The following is a 20,952-nucleotide window of genomic DNA, read 5'->3' as shown; positions in this document are numbered from 1 at the left end:
CTGTAAACAGAACCTGACTTTATCCCAAAAAATGACGTTTTGCCATTCGTGCACCCAGGTTCGTCGTTGAGTACACCATCGCAGGCACTCCTGTTTGCCATGCAGCGTCAAGGGTAACCGCAATCATGGTCTCCGAAATGATAGTTAGTCTATGCTGCTGCAAACGTCGTCGAATTGTTCGTGCAGATGGTTGTTGTCTTGCAAACGTCCCCGTCTGTTGACTTAAGGGTCGAGACGTCTGCACGATCCGTTACAGCCATGCGGATAAGATGCCTGTCATCTCGACTGCTAGTGATACGAGGCCATTGGGATCCAGCAGGGCATTCCGTATTACCCTCCTGAACCCAAGGATTCCATATTCTTCTAATAGTCATTGGATATCGAGCAACGCGATCAGCAATGTGGCGATACGATAAACCGCAATCGCGATAGGCTACAATCCGACCTTTATCAAAGTCGGAAACGTGATGGAACGCATTTCTCCTCCTTACATGAGGCTTCACAACAACGTTTCACCAGGCAACGCCGTCTGTTTGTGTATGAGAAATCGGTTGGAAACTTTCCTCATGTCAGCACGTTGGAGATGTCACCACCGGCGGCAACCTTTTGTGAATGCTCTGAAAAGCTAATCATTTGCATATTACAGCATCTTCTACCTGCCGGTTAAATTTCGCGTCTGTAGCACGTCATCGTCGTTTTGTAGCAATTTTAATGGTCAGCAATTTTAATGTTTAAGTCGCAGGTGATAGCGCCGACTCTTTATTCGACTCTGTATTTCAGTTTCGTCGTCCGTCAGTCCGCCCCGATAGCTGAGTAATTCCCGGCCGAAGTACAAATTTTAATTCACGCCGGCACGGTAGCTCAGCGTGTTCGGTCAGAAATCTGGTTGGCCTCTGTAACAAAAAACTGAGTGGAAGGATCAACAAACGAACTTTAACGGACGGACTGTGACATCCGCAACGACAAAAAAGAAAAAAAAAACTGTCAGCGTGACGGACTGCCGTCCTACGAGCCCGTGTTCGATTCCCGGCTGGGTCGGGGATTTTCTCTTGCTCTGGGACTGCGTGTTGTCTTGATCCATCGTTTCACCCTCATTCGGCGGCAAACGCGCAGGTCGCCCAATATGGCGTCGAATGTAATAAGACCTGCACCAAGGCGGCCGCACCTGCCCCGCAAGGGGCCTCCTGGCCAATGACGCCAAAACGCTGATTTCCATTTTGTTGTCCGTCAAAGTATCACCCCTCAGCAGTCCTCGCACTCATTTTTGGTGTGATATATGATGTTCCTGGTTTTCTAACGTCATAACAGTAATGATTAACGTCAGAGTATCAAAAGCAAACTGACCACATGGTCTAGAGGTAAAAGTATTTTGGTTAGTAACACTGTGGTCCCGCGTTTGCTTCCCAGTGACCACCTCAAATTTTACTTTGGTGGAAGGAACTGGAAAGAGCTCTGCTCATCCTCGTGATGTCAGCTGAGAAGCTGCTTGGGTGTAAAAGTGGTGAAACTGACGCGCAAAATGCCGAAGTAACGTTATGTTGAATGTCTTGTACCCGGCTACGTGACGCAAAATGTTTGTTAACACGAACAGTTATTTTTCTGGTTAAAGAGCGAGATGACTGACGTATTACAATTACGGATCTTAGCTTTTCCAGGATACCAGACGAGTTCTATACGACTTAAGTCTGGATCAGTGGTCCTCAAACCGCGGTCCGCAGACCAAATGCAGCCCTTATTAAGAATTCGCGCGGCCTGCAGTTCACTGCCGTATTGTATAATAACATACGTTTAGAAACTGATAGCCGAATTTAAAAAACTTCGAATAACATTAACAGCCTCTTAAGAGTATAATTCTCCTGCTCAGTAACATCCAAAAATACTTACAGAGACAGTAATGAAGATGTGTTTGATTTTAATTGACGCTGGTGAATTCGGCCTTGAGATTGGAAAATTGGCCACCTACATCAGTGGCGGAGGTGCAACTGACACGGCTGCTGTGGGGTTACGGGACGAGAGAGAGGAAATGTATTGTTTGGCTCTGAGCAGTATGCGACTTAATTTCTGAGGTCATCAGTCGCTTAGAACTTAGAACTAATTAAACCTAACCAACCCAAGGACATCACACACATCCATGCCCGAGGCAGGATTCGAACCTGCGACCGTAGCGGTCGCTCAGTTCCATACTGCAGCGCCTAGAACCGCACGGCCACTCTGGCCGGCGAAATGCATTGTTTATCATCCATTACCGACAACACGGGCGTGCACGACGCCTACCGGCTAGCTACTACCGTATAAATTTTGCGACATGCGTAACGCGGATTCGTAAACGAGCATTACAAAGGCGATCACTCACAAATATGGTAAAATGTAAATGTCGTGCGACTAGGGCCTCCCGTCGGGTAGACCGTTCGCGGGGTGCAAGTCTTTCGATTTGACGCCACTTCAGCGACTTGCGCGTTGATGGGGATAAAATGATGATGATTAGGACAATAAAACACCCAGACCCTGAGCGGAGAAAATCTCCGACCCAGCCAGGAATCGAACCCGGGCCCTTAGGACTGACATTCTGTTGCGCTGAACACTTTTTTTCGCAGTTTTTTTTATAATATTTCATTGCCTGTTTTCTTTTCTTTATTTTGAATTAAAGAGTGTTCAGTTATGAGCAGGTGGAGACAAGGCGGGCAGGGGTCGGAACCCGAGGCCTGGCTTTAATGCCTGCCCCGTCGGGTCCCTGAATCACTCCCTCAAAGTAGCTTTGTTATTTATTTTTGTTTTACTTTATTATTTGTATTATGTTGTTTTTCTTCACCAGGAACAGGGTGAATGAACAAAAGATCTTTATTGGTACAAACTTAAATACGACAAAAATGCCATCCTTCCGGCGAAAATAACACAAGACATGATACTCGTACAAGGTGAGCATTTTTTTTATGAACAAGGTGTAGGGAAAAAAAATACTGAAGGAAGCTAAGAGGTGTAAAGAAATATACAGTGGAGTAAGGGAAAAACCAGTGTTTTCTGGTGTAGTGCATAAAAGAAAGGAGGCGCGTGTCCGTGCGCCTACTCGACTGTGGGTGACAATGTAGAAAGCAGCGCGAGGTGTCTCAGATGTCAGCAGGGGGGGGGGGGGGGGGGGGCGTGAGTGATGTCGGCGTGTGTGGCACCATCCAACTGAGGGGGGGTGACGTAAAGATCGCGTGTAGGTAATTAGCGAAGAAGGCGCGGTAGCGCGGTCGCTGTTCGACTTCACTGTGGGCGGTTTGTAAGTACTGCCAGAAATCAAGACGTGATTTGTCGCCGTCATTATACATGTAGGTCATGGTCTATCCCTTTACCCATACATTCGCATGATTTTTGGTGGCGGGGAAATAAGTATTCTCAGGATGGATAAAAGTCCATGGGTCAGTCGAGTCCGGCAGAACACGGAGGTAACAGGCAACGAACTGTAGGGGAAGTTTCCAGATGTCACTGGTGGCAGCACAAGTCAGATGATGGACATCGTCACCCATGAGGTGGCAAATGGAGCACAGTGGAGAGTCCTTTAGTCCGATGGCGTGAAGACGATGATTTGTGGCGAATTTTTCATTTGCGACTTGGTATCATGTTGACCGGACGTTGGAGGGAAGAAAAGGCTGGTGGATGTGACGCCAAACCGTGGGTCACCGCGTGGACGGATGTCGCAGTTCGATATTGTTGCTGGATATGGAACGAAGCAGTGGGGTGTAAACATCTTTATGTCGAGAAGAACGCGTGGTCGGTAAGTGTGTGTGAGCATAACTGAAGTCGACGATGAAATCAGAAATGTGCGTCAGATGGTGCTTGATGTGTCCGACTGGTACTGGTGGTGTTATGGTCGCGGGCACAAGAATTTCCAGCAAGCTGCGCGTAAGGGAGGTGCCCCCGTGCCACTGCTTGTGCATGGTAGACATGTACAAGGACGCGTACCGGCCGTAAGGAAGTATCCGAAGGCAGCCTGGAGGCTGCGTCCAATAGTTGATGGCAGCGGGAGGACCTGTGCAATGTGGACCATTCTGGACGCCACATGTTGATTGAGGTATTGGACACTTTGTAAAGAATCTAGTCGTCGGAGAAGATTTTGTTGCATCGTCGTGCGGATAGTTTGGAGAGCACGCCGAAAATTGATGGCAGCGGAGCGTGGAGGTGAAAATGATACCAAGGTATCGTAGTTTTTGTACACACGGGAGAGGTGCTAAGTCGTCGTGTGAGAGGCCGCGTCCAATGGACATCGCCGCGGATTTAGCCACATTCATGTTACTGCCAGCTGCAGTACCGTACGTTGATATCAAATCAAGTACCGTGTGTGTTTCACTCCGTGAGCGGATCAAGAGGAGGAGGTCGTCCGCATACGCACGACATCGAAAACTGTGCTGTCGCAAAGTGAGACCAGAAAGGTGGCTCGTCAGACTCCCGATGAATGGCTCCAGGCTGATGGCATAGAGTAGGGTCGAAAGTGGGCAGCCTTGCCGTACGGAACGTCGGATCGCCACTGTTCCCGCCACACGGCCATTAACCTGAATCAGCGATTCGGCGGTGCCGAACAGGCGCCGGATTACGTCGATAAAGGCTGGTGGAAAACCCATGCGGTTCATCACGGAGAACAGAAAAGGATGCCGCACTTTGTCGAATGCGCTGTCAAAATCAATGGCAACCACTGCGGCGGGGAGTCTGCACGCCGCTGCCAGTGCAATTAAATCGCGACATTCTCCGGTGGCCGTTTGTATATTAACTGAGCCGCCCGGAGTTGTCTGTTCCGGGGATAGAATGCTAGGCAGGACCTTGCGGCATCGCGTTGCCAGGAGGCGTGTAAAAATTTTACAGTCTGCGTTAAGCAGAGTCAGGGGACGGTAATTTGCTGTCGTCACACCTGGTGTCGGTTTGTGGATGGGTATAATAATTCCCGTGACGAAGGACGGCGGTACTGCGTTCCCCATCGTCAGCAGTTCATGAAACATCGTTGTCCGCCGTGACGCCATTAGTGTGAAGAAAGCGCATTAAAATTCTATCGGCAATCCGTCGACACTAGGTGACTTATTCAGAACACCGTTTTTCATTGCATCGTGTATTTCGTCACGCGTAATGGGCTCCTTCAGCTCATCCGCTTCGTCGCTGGTGAGGGTGCGAGTTACATGTGGTAACACAGACTCCTCAGCGTGGTTGTTGGTAGTCTCCTCCTGGTACACTGTGCGGTAGTGGTCGACAAAGGCACTGACGATTTCGGCTTGGCAAGTGATGTGCTGGCCGCGACAGGTTGTGATCTCGGTGATGAGCTGTTGTCGCCGATGTTTCCTATCGGAGGCGATATGATGCATGGTCGGATGTTCCTGTTCCGTCGAATCTTTATATCGGGTTCGCACCATAGCCCCCTGCAGTCGACGGCGTGTCAAAGGTACAATTTGCGCCTTAATCCTGCTGCGTTCCCACTGGGTGTTGGGGGTGGGCGGTTGGGCGTCCAGGTCGCGGAGAACGGCGTAGAAATAGTCGGTAGTGTGCCGGCGCCACATAGCAACTTCCTTTCCATACTGAATCAAAGTACGTCGAGTGGCAGGTTTGGCACATTCCAGCCACCAGGTCAAGGTCCTGCAGTATTTAGGTAAGCGACGCTCACAGGTGGCCCATGTGTCGGTAACACGTTGAAGACATTCGGGATCATGAAGATGGGAGGTTGTTTAGCTTCCACGGTGCACGACTGCGCCAGACCACTTGCTTGGGGAAGAGAATGTTGCTGATGTAGGCACAGTGGTCCGAAAAGGCCAGGGGCCAAAGTTCTGCACCTTGGACTGCAGGTGTGAGTTCCCGAGAGACGTAAATTGTGTCTAGGCGGCTCGCAGAGTGACTCGTCTGGTAAGTATGTACAGGCGCGTCGCCGTTCTCAAGTGTCGCGGAGCAACAGATCTCGGACGACAAGACGCAGGTCTTGACAGGTGCTGTAGTGGGGCACTTGATCTTTAGGGTGCAAGACACAATTAAAATCACCCCCAAGCAAGTAATGGTGGCAGCATCCAAGAAACAAAGGAGCGATTTCTTCTGAATAGAAGAGGGCCCTGTCGCGTCCGCAGGTGGAGCCTGACGGAGCGTAAATGTTGACGATACGCGTCCCCATGACGGTGACGGCCATACCTCTGGCAGATGGAAGGTATGTGATATCGGTCACTGGAATGCCTTCTCTGGCGTAGATGGCTACGCCGCGTCCCAGGTGATCACCAGGAGAAGGATGAGTGTTATATCCCGCGACGTCTGGAAGTGTGGCCAAGTGTACTTCCTGTAGTAGTGCGATATCGACGTCCGACGCCCATATCATCTCTCCCAGCAGTTGAAGTTTCAAGGGTGAGCTAATGGTCTTAGTGTTGTTCGTCGCTATTCGGTAGGTTTGGAGCCGTCCCCCGCTGTGGAGGGGAACTCCACAGCCGCATCGCTGGAGTCCATTGGTTCAGGAGCACCTGAGCGAGCCAGTAGAGTTGGCATCGAAACATCCACAGTCGGCGTCATGTTGTCGTCATTCGTATCGTCGTGTAGGTTCTCTGAGGCCTCGTCGGGTCGGACGGCCTCTGGAGCATCAGGGGGAGGCAATCCGTCTTGTTCCGAGACCGTACGGCGCCTCCTCTTGCGCCTCTTAGGTGAACGTTGTTTGCGGGTTCGTCCCTCCGTGTCGGAAGACGGAAGGGAGTCGCGTCGCTCTGAGAGGAAGGCCGTCGCGAAAACGTCAAATGAAGGGGTGTCCATATGTTCAGGCGGGTGGGTGTCGGAAGTCGTCGCTGTTGGTAGTGGCGCCGTAGTAGCGTCTGGCTTTGAGCGCGACGAGTCGGCCCCGGCGGTATCCGCAGCAGCTGGAAGGGTCACCGGTACGTGGTCCGATGAGAGGCGGCCGGTGGGAGGAGAAGAAAGCGCCTATGCGTAGGTGATCGATAAAACCGTCGTCGGAGCTGGAGGTGCCACGGTAGCGGCTGGCAATTGGGTGATCCGTCGCTGAAGACACTCAGATCTGAGGTGGCCTTCTTTTCCGCAACCGGAACAGGTCTTGGGTTAGCCGTCGTATATGACAACCGCGGGGCACCCGCTAATTTACAGGTAAGATGGCACGTGGCGATGGAGGTCGATTGTGATCTGCCTTACACTGTTAAGATCGGGGTACGTTTGGAATTGCGCCCAGCGTTCGGCAGTGTGGCCATGTACAGTGCCATAGGGGCGGAAAGCCGTGATAACGTCTTCCGCCGGAAGCTCGAACGGGAGTTCGAAAACTCGTATGGTGTGCATTCCTAAGCCGGCATGGTCGACAGTGACCGCTCCGACATTGCCGTCGGCGTGGCAAAAGCGTAATCCATGGTTGGTGTCACGAAGTATTCTTTCACATACCGCGTCATTGACGGCTTTCACGTACACAGTACTGCTTAATATGGACAAATGGATGCCCAAGATGTCGGAAGCTGGGATCTTAGCAACGTCACGTAGGAAGCGTTCCACTTCCAAGGCCTTTGGTCATGCGTATTCGTTGCAGAAGTTAAATCGTAAAGTTGATTTTCGATAACGGTTGGCCTTGGCTCTAGTGCACGTAAGCGACACGTAAGTGACGGGCGCTGAAATGTAAACAACAGCAAGCAAGCGCGCTCCGCAGGCGGAAACAACACGTCCGCACTGCATGGCGGCGAAAGCCAGACTGACCACTCAGCTAACAGGGGTGGACTCCAAAGACGGTACTGATCTGAACATTAAATTAACTGAGGCTACTGCAATACAATGCATGGAGTAGAAGAAAACTGGTATTTCATTTATTAAACCTTACAAGGACAAATACTATTTATTAATCCAAGTCGTTCGCACACATGGTGAAGCCAACAACACTTCATCACGCAAACTATAGTGTCACAACTGAATGTTTAGTAGACCACAATCAACACAAAGCGTTCCGAATGACACTGACATTTAGCGATCAGTACTTTGGAGCTGCCTGTCAAATCATCTCGTGTCTATTGTAGAATAATATTATCAACAACGAAAGTGAGCGATAATTATAGACGCGCTCTTCAGGTAACAAAGACCTGTGAGGTCGAGGTTTTGTTTAAAATTTTCTCGATGTACTTACCACCGAGCAAATGGTTAGCACGGTCAGTGTAGTTTACCCAACGTGATGTAGATGTTTATTGCAACTACAATGCGACTAGCATTATACTGCACTTGACAGTTAACAGCACGTGTTACCCGTATCTGACTGGGCCAGTCCTTACCTTACAGTCAAGTTGTGTGATCTCCTTAGGTTAGTTAGGTTTAAGTAGTTCTAAGTTCTAGGGGACTGATGACCTCAGATGTTAAGTCCCATAGTGCTCAGAGCCATTTTTTTCTGCTCAGTTGCCATCTGCCCAACATACGCCTTGTTACAGCTGTCGGTGCGCCGTTTCAGGTCATAACTAGGACTGTGATATTTATCGATATCTAACCGATTGTTAAATATATATCGATATTTACATCGATATATAAAACGTATCGTTATCTGCCTTCGGGACACAGAAAAAATAACGATATATCGACGGAAACAATTTCGACGTACCGTCCTACAAAAATATTGACTGCATATTGTGAATATACTCCCGGTTTTAGATCTATATATCTAAGTACTGATTATTCTGTACGTCAACAAGGTAGCTGCCTACTTATCCCCCTTCAAAGCAAAAACTGAAAGGAAAACGATATTTGTTCACACCTAACGATAATCACTTTGCTAATAATAGTAACTGTCTGTAAATGCCACAATAAAAGGCGTCCGATGGGTCCGTCCTTCTTTTTCGTCGCAGCTCGGATTTGTCTGGAAAACTTCATGCCGACTTTCCGGTTTTTTTATTATTATTCATTTCTACAGACGCCAGTGACCTAGCAAATGGTTCAAATGGCTCCGAGTACTATGGGATTTAACATCAGTCCCCTAGAACTTAGAACTACTTAAACCTAACTAACTTAAGGACATCGCACACAACCATGCCCGAGGCTGTCAGTGACCTAACACTTCTAGTGTCAAAGTTGGCGAGTTGTAGCGCCGCGCAGACTACGTCAGCATGTCCCCTCACACGCCTCCGCCCACTGCAAAAACCAATCTTGCCATTTAGATTATGGTTGCCCTTTTCTGCTACTGTTTTTGAAGAATGCCGATGTGATGAAATAGCACACTAGTTGCGTTAAAAATTGCTTTTTTTTGTTATTCCATTCACACCGTTACCCACAGTGTAGTCGAACTACTTCTTTCTGCCATCTATACTTGCTTTACACAGTTAAAGAGAGAGACTGCACATGGTGGGAGCTCAAAAAGCAGCAAATTCCTTCACACAGGGAAGGTCAAATTATGTTCTACTACAATTTTAAAAGAACAATTTCATATATTTACTGAGAATTTTGAATAAAATGTAATATAAAATAAATATATCGGTACTCGGTATTGCTATTTCGATATCGTTGTATCGGTTAATCAGTGAAAACGATAACGCCGGCATATATCGACACCATTTTGAAAAAAAGTAACGATGTATCTATCTTTTATTAACAGATCAGCTGGCAGGTACGAAGTAATTTTAGTCGCCTTATAATCAGAATATTGTCTCACATGGCAGTCAAAGACTCCGCTTAGAAGACACAATACGGATTGCATAGATTTGAACAGGTGCAAAATATGGACGGGAAAGCAAAAAAAGTACATCACGGGACACATTAATTAAACATGAAACGTCCCCTTAGAAAAATTAATGAATTACTGTGCTGATAAACCTCTTACGTTATTTGATTTTCAAACAGCTGAGCAAAACTGAACGGAATCAGACATTTCTCTCTTTACTTATTCTGATCAACACTAAACTGACACACAATATTTTTAGCGCAACGCAATCTGACTTTCAATAATCCCTACAAAAGAATGGCCCTGACTAACAATAACCTATACCTTTCATGAATCACTTACCTCACAAAAAATCTTCGTTACTCGAACTACTGCAATATAACGAACGCCAATACTGCCAGCTAAATGAAATATTCTAACTACTGAGGGTACTAACTACTGATAGGCACAGTTAGCAAATGAAAGATTTTGATAGAGAACAAACAATGTATTTACCTTAATAATATTCAAAAGTCATCATATATACATCAGTTCTTGATATACAGTATTACAAATTTACTCTTCCTGATGGACACACGTCCAGATCGTCCGCTCTCAAAATTCTGCCATCTCTCCCCCCACATCCACCACTGCTGGCGGCTCACCTCCAACTGCGCAACGCTACGCGCTGTTCACATCCAACTCCCCAACACTACAATAGCAAATATTCCAACAATGCAAACCAGCCACAGACTGCACACAGCACAGTCAGTGATTTTCATACAGAGCGCTAAGTGGCGTTACCAACAGAAAAGCCTAAACAGCCTCATTACAAACAACTTTCATACCTAAATTCACCAGTAAGGAATAAATACTTACCATTTGTCATTGTTAGCCGTATGTGACTCCGTCGTCGAATCAAAAATATATTGGAGGAATTACAAGTATAACAGGCGTGTGATAAGTTGGCAGGTCACCTCGGGGACAAAGCTGGTTGGTGCAAGGGAAGATAGATTTATCGCTGCAGGGTGAGTGTGTTTGACAGGAGGATGGGTTTCTTTTTTGTCTTTCAGTGGTGACAAATCATGTGCGTGTTTGCCTCGTACTGATCAGCTGCTGCGGAATCAATTTCAGACCGAAGCAAGATGGATTCGTAAGTGTGCATTACACAGACGGTCATTTTCAAACGAGTTACGTATTTGTAGCAACGAAAATGAAATGAAATTAAGGCTCTTGTAATACAACGCAATGAGGAAAAGAAAAATGACATTAAAAAAATTTAGTAAATATCTGTGATCGTGTCTCCTATTTTAAGTGCATTTAAATATAGTACAGTTATTGTTATTAATCAATTAATCATGCACTCGCACAGACAACACAACAACACATCGTCAGGCAATTGCAGCGTATCAATTTTAAGGTTGCTAAGGGTGGCAGCAATCTGAAGCAGAGTAGTCTACACAGAGTATTCCGATCAGTACTGGGGACCAGCGGCTGACTTATCGCGTGCTTACTATGGATAGTGTATTGGGGGCTCATAACAAACTAATTTATTTAGGTTACCAATTAATATCAACATCGATAGACTTGCAGTCCGAAGTGCCGCGCTACAATGTCAGTATTGGCTCCCGAGCAAAAAAGTTTGACGACTACTGTCGCACTCCTAATAATCGTCAATACAGCTCAAGATGCAGAGGTCAAGCAGGGCCTGTACTTCGGCCTCCTCATTAGACAAAAATTACTCAACGTACTAACAGACCGTACGTGGGAATTACATTCTCCCAGCATATTTTACTACTGTAAAAGACTTCCCGATCCATCCCCACTTTTGTCCAGTCCCGGCACACGGACTTATCTGCCAAGAATTTTAAATCAGCGCTTACTCCGCAGCAGAGTGAAAATTCATTCTGGTAACGATCAATATATATGGGCGATCACCTAAAACTTTGCACGACAAATGTTGCCGAAGTGGAAAGGGCTATTGATGTGTGGTTTCCACAGAATACATTGGCATTCAGATTGTAATACTGCTTGGAAAGATTATTTTTGTGCAAACATACACTTTTTCTTAAATGAGACAATGCCTATTGGCATTAACAAACTAAAAGTAGGCTAAATTAGAATATCAGTGCTGTTTGTTGTAGGATTCTAGCGCGAGTCGTTTTCAAGATATCGTACTTTGCTTGAAAACTACTCACATCGACACTTGTTTGTGCCATTCAGCCTGGGTAGTTGTTAGGTACGATGTTGCTGTATTCGGTTACAGTGTGCTTGTGTGTTCCTCGAGTGCGCTGCGACTTACTAGTCAGTTAGATAGCAGTAGGGCGTGAGTGGCGATGGCATTTACCAATGCAGAAAAAGCCGACATGCTCATGGTGTACGAAGACTGTACGAAGAAAGCATTTTGTCTGTGGCCAGGTATCCCAACAGACGTCAACTATCTCGGAAGTTATTTATCAGCTTCTTCACCCAGTTACGTGAAAGAGGTAGACAACATAACAGAAGGAAACAAGTGACGACAGTGCAGTCACATGATAAAGTGGCATGAATCAGTCAAATTTCCTACGCTTTCTCCATCGACGTGGGTTCCATCCCTATCAAATCTCTCTTCAAGAAGAACTGCACGGAAACGATTATAAAAATCGTGCCAACTTCTGTGCATGGGCATTAAGACAAGATATTCCAGATATATCACGTCTCTTTTCCACTGATGAAGCCACATTTACCAATCATAGCCAGGTAAATCGCCGAAACATGCAATACTGGTCTGTTGTACATAGCCTTTTACCCCTGTCACCTTTAGAATTTGAAAGAGTGTATTCCAGTGAACATTGTCAAAAGCTTTCTCTAAGTCTACAAATGCTAGAAACTTAGGTTTGCCTTTTCTTAATCTAGCTTCTAAGGTAAGTCGTACGGTCAGTATATGTTATTCAACTAAAAACAAAAACAACATTTGTATACTGCTTGTACAACTCCATCTAAAAGAATATTTCTTCAAGAACTGGTGCTACAGGATGTGTCTCGTCTACAGCCATCGGTGTTCTCTCCAACAAAGCCAAATAAAGATATCTACAACAGACTCATTGTGCTTTGCAAATGTCTCAGTGATTGCAGTGCTCCACGAATCAGCCAATCTCCTTTTCTCGCACTGCTTACAATTTAGGACTTTGTGTCTTCAGTATGACGCCGCGCAGAATGTCAGACTGATCCTGGCGCTCCCCAACTAGTGGAGGGCTAAAATTTCCGAAGAGCGTACGACACGTCGGTGTGCTCTCGACGGGTTGTGAGAATTTTGCAAGTACCATCAGCAGCCAAAGATCAATTTCTCCCTTTTGCCGAAGGTGTTGTTGATGGCCATTCCCTTGAGCCATGTAATCGCTTGGTATTTTGGAGGAAAGTAACAGTCAGGCGGACAGATGAGGGTCCGGAGATAAATCACGTGAGGTGTGATGCGGAAGAAACAACCTAAGATCTTCTGTGTCAGTCGCGAGATGACGACACGTACGTAAATCGATGTTTATCAGTGACCAGTAGGAGACAGTCAGAGTAAAGTGGGGAGTCCGGTTAAACCGACAACATGGAGCTGGTGTCTCGTCTCATATTTTTTGCCGGTGACTTGATACCATATCGCGCACACGGTTGGGGGGGGGGGGGGGAGGGGGGGGGAGGGGGGGGGCAGAAAGTGGTGGTGTATCATTTTCCACTCGTGGCCAATGGGCAAGGTCGTGTAACAGTGTAACAGTCTTTTGCCTTCGAGCGCGCGTGTTGCGGGGAGATCGGAGACTGGATAGCTGCATTCAAGAATGAATGGGAGAGCTGCGACACGACATGTGCCACCGACACCGGCGGGACATGAGAGACTGACAGCGGAAACTGCAATAGACGACCCGTGAGGGAGGCGTATTAACTGGCCCACCGTTTCCAAGTGTCGCTCATATAGAACTGCCTGTGCCCAGACGTTAACTAGTCCCAGCCTTCCATCACGCAGAAGGAGGGTGAGAGTGGCGTAACGTACTGCAAATGTGTGTTGTGGATAGGTAATAATCGAAGGCGCCTGATGTCTGTGACATATCACTGCCGTCAGGGAGAATACCTGTATCACCTGATGGAGTTTTGACCCCACGTAGCGGTTCAGGTACTCCATACGCTGCAATTGGCTCAAGTCCCAGAGCAGGTTCTGGCTCACCATCACAAGTATGATCAGTGGTAACAGACAGTAGTTTGAAGCGGCCATTTCGAGCACATCCTTCGTATACTTGACTCCGAAATATCTCAGTTTAGAAACTGACGCTATGATAGAGCATTGCCCCACGAAAGACAACGGTCCCGAGTTCGAGACCACACACTTTAAATGGCCATTCATTGTCCAATTCCATGCGAGAAAGAAATTCCAGAGCAAGCGTTTGTTTTGCTGCCAAGTCAGGAAGCAACTCCTGAACATGGGTGACTTTGTATTGGTAACAATGCAGGATGTTTCGTAGCATTTCATCCACCGTGCTCGCAGGTATATCAAAGATTTGGGTAATTCCCCGTGCACTGCATGTTTGCATACTACCGCTCGACCTCTCCTACAATGCTGTGGCTACATCTTCGACAGATGTCGCACCAACGGCTTTCCTCCCTCTGCCACAGTGTGCTTCAAAAGAACCTGTCTTTTCGAACTAACTTTTTAATCATTTTCTCCATTCGGACGAATGCCTTTCTTCATACCTTGGAGTTTCCGGAAGTTCTTCAGGGCTACTGACGCACAGTTTACGGTTCTTGAAAATAGCTTTACCAGAAGCGCGTGATCCATGGGGACATTCATGTTGACGCAAACTGAGTAACAGCCGTGTGTCGCGCGTCTGTTGGTGTGAATATTCTGACGCTTACAGCATCGCCTATTAGGAACATTTTCGTTATTTTTTTCCACATTTCCCCTTGCGTCACTAATACGCTGTTCAAATTTGACGGCACTCTGAGCAGTGCTTATCTCTCTCAGGTTTTTGAAACTGCAACTTTAATTATGGACACACTGTGTTTATACACAAAAGCATCCCAGAAGAAGCCAATAAATATCCCCAGGCACGTTGTTGATGTCACGATATCAGCAACATTGTTAGTGATTTAGCTACGCTTGTCAGAAACAAGACACTACACAACATGAGAACAATTCGTGACACCGATAAACATAGACTAAAAGAAAAATGAGATACTGATAAACAGTGTACAAAATATGTACTTTCAGAATAAAAATAATAGGCATCTAGAGAAGAAAAGCAAAGACACAGTAAGCTAAAACCAACTACTGTCGAAAAATCTATTTCAAAAAGGACAAAACAGACGAAGTAAAAAAAGACTATTTTTTGTGGATAAACTTGTAGCGAAGACTGAATTTGGCGCTCATCATGAAAAATGTAGGCACCTGTATCACGTGTTAACACTTAAGTGACATATGACGGCAATGAACATGATTTTTGCCTAGGTTTAGGAAGAGATAGGAACGTTGGGAATATTTTCTGAATCAACAGTTTTCATTTTCTTTTTATGTTTATGGCAATATCCCTTTGAGCAAAGTATTAGCCCAACTATCCTTAAATGCCTCCTCAAAAACTACTTATATGTATATAGGGACGGGCGCTCTCTTTGTTTTCTATTTCATTTATTGAATCTTATATCACAGTGAAACAGAATTTGTTCTCTTTTCACATGTAAAGTGTAAATGGCATGTGACTAGAGCCTCCCGTCGGGTAGACCGTTCGCCGGGTGCAAGTCTTCCGATTTGACGTCACTTGGGCGACTTGCGCGTGGATGGTGATGAAATGATGATGATGAGAACAACACAACACCCGGTCCCTGAGCGGAGAAAATCACCGACTCAGCCGGGAATCGAATCCGTGCCCTTAGTATTGGCATTCTCCGTGCCCTTAGTATTGGCATTCTGTCGCGCTGACCACTTTTTTTTTTTTAATTTTAATTTGTACCGGACCGGGACTCGAACGAGGATTTCCCACATATCGCGAGCGGTTGCCTTACCATTTTTTTTAATTTTTTATTTTTTTGTTCGATATACAGTAGTTCGTTGGGTTTGGTCTGGGTGGACCTAACAAGACATCCGTTCAAGTTGATCGTTGTTTGCTTGACTCAGTTTTTTTTTTTTATTACAGAGAGGACTCAGCCCTCTGACCGAACACGCTGAGCTACCGTGCCGACATCACTCAGCTACCGGGGGCGGAATCTTTTCGCATGAAAAAATAAGGTATGCTATTGGTAGGAGAACTCAAGTGTATCCCATACACCTAAATCTTCAAAACGTTTTTGACACCGTACCTCACAAGCTGCTCTAACCAAATTTTGCATGTATGGGATATCTTCTCAGCTGTGCGACTGGATTTGTGATTTCATGACAGAAACACCACATTTCGTAGTATGTGAAGAGAACATATCAACTGAAACTGAAATTATGCCTGACGTTCCCCAAGAAAGTGTGGTAAGCCTTCTGCTGTTCTTAATCTGTAAAAACAGTGTCGGAGACAATAAGACACCGCTCTTACACTGTTTGCAGATGATGGCGTCGTTTACCGTCTACTGAAGTCAACATAAGATCAAAACTAATTATAAAGTGAATTAGGCAAAGTAACTTAACGGCACAAAAAGTGGCATCTGACCATGAGCAATAAAAAGCAACGTCCTCAATATTAGTAGTATAGGAAATCCATTGAATCTCTTTTAATTAATAAAATAAACAAATTTATAGTTAAAATTTAACTAAAAGAAACTGTGGATCGCAGTTAGGAAGAATTTAAATGTAGAACACTATATTGAAAATGTTGTAGGGAAGCTGAACCAAACTATGCGTTTTATTGCTGGAACACTTATAAGACGCAACAGATCCTAACAATAACTGATAATGATGTAAAGTATGGAATTCTTACCATATAGTGTCAACAGAAGACAGCTAAGAATTCAAAGTAATTCAGTGATAATGGTATGACAAATAAATTTGGATGCTAATCATTAAAAAATTTGTATGTGTGCGCAGCTCGGGTCCGTGACGCAGGTTTTTCGGGCACACGTCGAGATAAAATCATAACAAGTGTTTCGTATTAATATGTGCTTCAATTATCAGTCTCTTTAATACAATAGTTACAGAATGGCTAAACCACAAGATTGGACTTTATGTCCGATGGGGCGGCTACGTAATCGCATTGCTTCGAAGCTCTCGCATTCGCTCGGCATTGGACATTTAGGCTTCTTTGATTCCTTTCGATGCGAGCTTTCCTCCGACCTGTGTTTTATATAATTCCTAGCATATTTACATGTCATATGAGACAACGTCTTTCTTTATTTTGTAATTTTCAGTTTGATACTGATTTTCACTTAAATTCCAACAAATATTTTATTGTCTCATTTAAGTGCTCCGTTAACTCTTCACAATGACACCCTAATCAATGTCCTACCTAAATGTGTATCCATGCTACATCAACTGATAACTTTATACACAAAGCTAATTCGTAACAATCACGCGCTTACGCCTACATTATTATGATGATGCCACAGGCAAAACAAATGCTGCGGGACAAACACGTACAGACATGATATATCCGTTGTGGGTTCAACCACTGTTTACACATAATTAGGCTATAGTTATTAGAGATTGAAATCTGAAGGCATTTTGTCACGCGAGGTAGTCCAGCCCACGAGCTAACAGACGTTTTAGGTCAAAAAGGACGCGAAAACTTTTCACTAAATTTCAAACAAATTTCTACTCCGAATGCCATAACATTTTGTTGCTTCCTGCGTGCGTAGCGAGGAACGACAGACACTATAAAATAAAATAAATTGGAGCTCGCAGCATTTCTTGATTCCCGAAAAGCATTTGACTCAGTACCACACCTACGCTTAGTGTCGAAAGTACGATCATGTGAGATATCAAATGAAATTTGTGACTCGATTGAGGACTCTTCGATATGAAGAATGCAACATATTTTCTTGGATGGAGAATTGTCACCAGATGCACAATTAGCTTCAGGTGTGCCCCAGGGAAGTGTGTTGGATCCTCACTGTTTATCTTGTGTTTTAAGTACGTTGCTGACAATATTAATAGTAACCTCTGACTTTCTGCAGATGATGCTGTTAGAAGAACTGTCTGAAAGAAGCTGCATAAATATTCCATCAGATCTGGATAAGATTGCAGAGTGGTGAAAGGAATGGCATTTTACTGAAAGGTGGCTACACTGAGTCACAGCGCCAGAGATTGCGCCAAAGATTATTATTCCGCCGTCTCCACTGGCGCAGTAGGAGTTAGAGGATGTCGAAAGCAGTCGTTCTTCTATTGGGCGAGAGAGTAGACGATCGGAGTGTTGACTGAAATGTTGTACTGTTTGGTTGGTGTAATGTTCAGATGGAAGGAGAGGCAATTGACAGAATATATTTGAGAAAGGAGATGGGCTTTTGATTTATGATGCTGGTGTAATAGAATACTTTCTTCGCAGGCCGTTGTGGCCGAGCGGTTCTAGGCGCTACAGTCTGGAACCACGCGACCGCTACGGTCGCAGGTTCAAATTCAGCCACGGGCATGGGTGTGTGTGATGTTCTTAGGTTAGTTAGGTTTAATTAGTTCTAAGTTCTAGGGGACTGATGACCTCAGAAGTCAAGTCCCATAGTGCTCAGAGTCATTTGAACCAATATTTTCGTCAGTATATAATGTAGTAAAAAGGTATTGCAGTTTTCTTTAATAACAATCCCTCTTGCTCACAGGTACAGTCAACAAAGCATCTGGCTCGTGTTCATTTATTAGACTTGTGATTATGGTTTCTATGTGCAATTACAGTATTTCTGGTTTTTCAGTTAGTTCATTGTAAATGGTGTTTAAAATATTTTGTCGTATTGAGAAAGGACCGAGCCAGATACATGTACGTTGAGTCACACTACCACACACTGAACAGCTACATTTGTGCTTTGTTCCTTCGTAGCTTTTATAGTTGAAGGGGACTTAATTAATCAATTGTGTTAATGGCAATTTCTTGTCATTCTTTATTTTTATTTTATGCAGTCAGATTGCATGCTAATAATAGTCAAGACCAACCGGTTACAAGACTTCGTAACCGGTCACACAGCTAGTAAAATTATTTTATTTATTTTTCTTTTTAATTAAGCCCTCACGCATTGCTTTAAATGTTCACTTCACAAAAGAATAAACATAGTACCCTATTACTATAAAATCAGCGAGTCACAACTTGAATCGGTCAACTCATACCTGGAAGTAACAATTTTTAGGAATATGATATGTAATGATCACATAATCTTAAAAAATTGTAGTGGGTAAAGCAGGTGGTGGACTTCGGTTTATTGGTAAAATAACGGGGAAGTGCAATCATTCTACAAAGGAGATTGCTTACAAATCACTTGTGCGACCCAGTCTAGAAATTTGATCAAGAGTGTAGGACCCGTGCCAGATATGACTCGCAGGGGATATTGAACGTATACAGAGAATGGCAGCGCAAATGGTCACAGATTTGTTTGATCTGTGGGAGAGTGTCACAGAGATAATGAGGAAACTGAACTTGCAGACCCCTGAAGACAGACATAATTCTCCCGAGAAAGTCTGCTAATAAGGTTTCAAGAACGGCTCTGAATGAGTGCTCTAGGAATACACGCAACCTCTACGTATCGTTAAGGCAACGGCCTTGCCGCAGTGGATACGCCGGTTCCTGTGAGATCACCGAAGTTAAGCGCTGTCGGGCGTGGTCGGCACTTGGATGGGTGACCATCCAGGCCGCCATGCGCTGTTGCCATTTATCGGGGTGCACTCAGCTTCGTGATGCCAATTGTGGAGCTACTCGACCGAATAGTAGCGGCTTCGGTCAAGAATACCATCATAACGAACGGGAGTGGGGTGTGCTGACCCCACGTCCCTCCTATCCGCATCCTCCACTGAGGATGACACGGCGGTCGGATGGTACCGGTAGGCCACTCGTGACCAAAAGACGGAGTGCTACGTATCGTTCATATAAGGATCGTATGGACAAGATGAGAATAATTACGGCACACACAGAGGCATTCAGACAATCATTATTCCTGTGTTCCATACGTGACTGAAATGGAAAGAACCCTAGTAACTGGTACAATAGGATGTATCCTCTGCCATGCACTTCATGGTGGTGCAGGTGTAGATCTAGAAATATTTACGTTTTCGAAATTCCCATGTCATATTTGCGAGTAGGATAGTACGCTATATTAGAAAGAATTGTTTTGCACGTAGCGCAAAGCACGAGTGAACTGCAGAGTAATCACTTAGATACAGATGTAAATGGAACTTTTCAAGTTGGCCCTCGCACGAAATGTGATGGGATCTAACAGCTGTCTTCCGTCCTCTGTTGCCTGTTCCGAGGAACAGACGGCGGGAAGAGCGGCCGCCTGGCGCTGGGAAAGGTCAGACGTAACTTGGTTTCCCGTTCGGCAGACGAAGTTAAGTGGATGGCGCGGCGGTGGTGCTACAGTGGTGTCGCATATGGCCGCGCCTCGCAAATTTACTGAGAGCTGAAATACTGTGCGCTGCTCAAGCGAAGCCGAATATTACTCTCTCTCGACGAGTTCTGCATACACCGACATGGACTCCGAATTTCTCATTCGCGCGAACTTTTCGACATCTGCTCGTTACGTTCACTTCCATAAAATACATGAACATTTAGACTCTGCGAATCACTAAGAAGTGAATGGAAGGGGGAATATTTTATTGTAGCACATATCGCCTTTATTTCCTGTTCCATTCAGGGTTGGTCCTCGTTAAGAACAACTCCTCGTACGTCTGTGTGCGAGTTATTACTTGCCTGATGTTATTTGCACGATTCTATGTATTTATACACTACAGGCCATTAAAATTGCTACACCACGAAGATGACGTGCTACAGACGTGAAATTTAACCGACAGGAAGAAGATGCTGTGATATGCAAATGATTAGCTTTTCAGAGCATTAACACAATGTTGGCGCCGGTGGTGACACCTACAAGGTGCTGACATAAGGAAAGTTACCAAACGATTTCTCATACACAAACAGCAGTTGACCGGCTTTGCCTGGTGAAACGTTATTGTGACGCCTCGTGTAAGGAGGAGAAATGCCTACCATCACGTTTCCGACTTTGATAAAGGTCGGATTGTAGCCTATCGCGATTGCGGTTTATCGTTTCACGACATTGCTGCTCGCGTTGGTCGAGATCCAATGACAGTTAGCAGAATATGGAATCGGTGGGTTCAGGAGGGTGATACGGAACGCCGTGCTGGATCCCAACGTTCTCGTATCACTAGCAGTCGAGATGACAGGCATCTTATCCGCATGGCTGTAACGGATCATGCAGCCACGTCTCGATCCCTGAGTCAT

At 45.4% G+C, this 20,952-nt stretch overlaps 1 protein-coding gene and 1 pseudogene across 1 annotated transcript in view; one reads left to right on the top strand and one right to left on the bottom strand.

Moving 5' to 3' along the window:
- The window catches only part of LOC126266867 (neural proliferation differentiation and control protein 1), a 1,079,198-nt gene that overhangs the window by 975,940 nt on the left and 82,306 nt on the right, over nt 1-20,952 (bottom strand). The gene's annotated exons all lie outside the window — the stretch shown is intronic.
- On the top strand, nt 19,251-19,368 carry LOC126268384 (5S ribosomal RNA; annotated as a pseudogene).

Source organism: Schistocerca gregaria, chromosome 4 (genome assembly GCF_023897955.1).
Source record: "Schistocerca gregaria isolate iqSchGreg1 chromosome 4, iqSchGreg1.2, whole genome shotgun sequence".
Lineage (NCBI taxonomy): Eukaryota > Metazoa > Arthropoda > Insecta > Orthoptera > Acrididae > Schistocerca > Schistocerca gregaria.
This window is presented reverse-complemented; position numbering and strand designations above follow the sequence as displayed.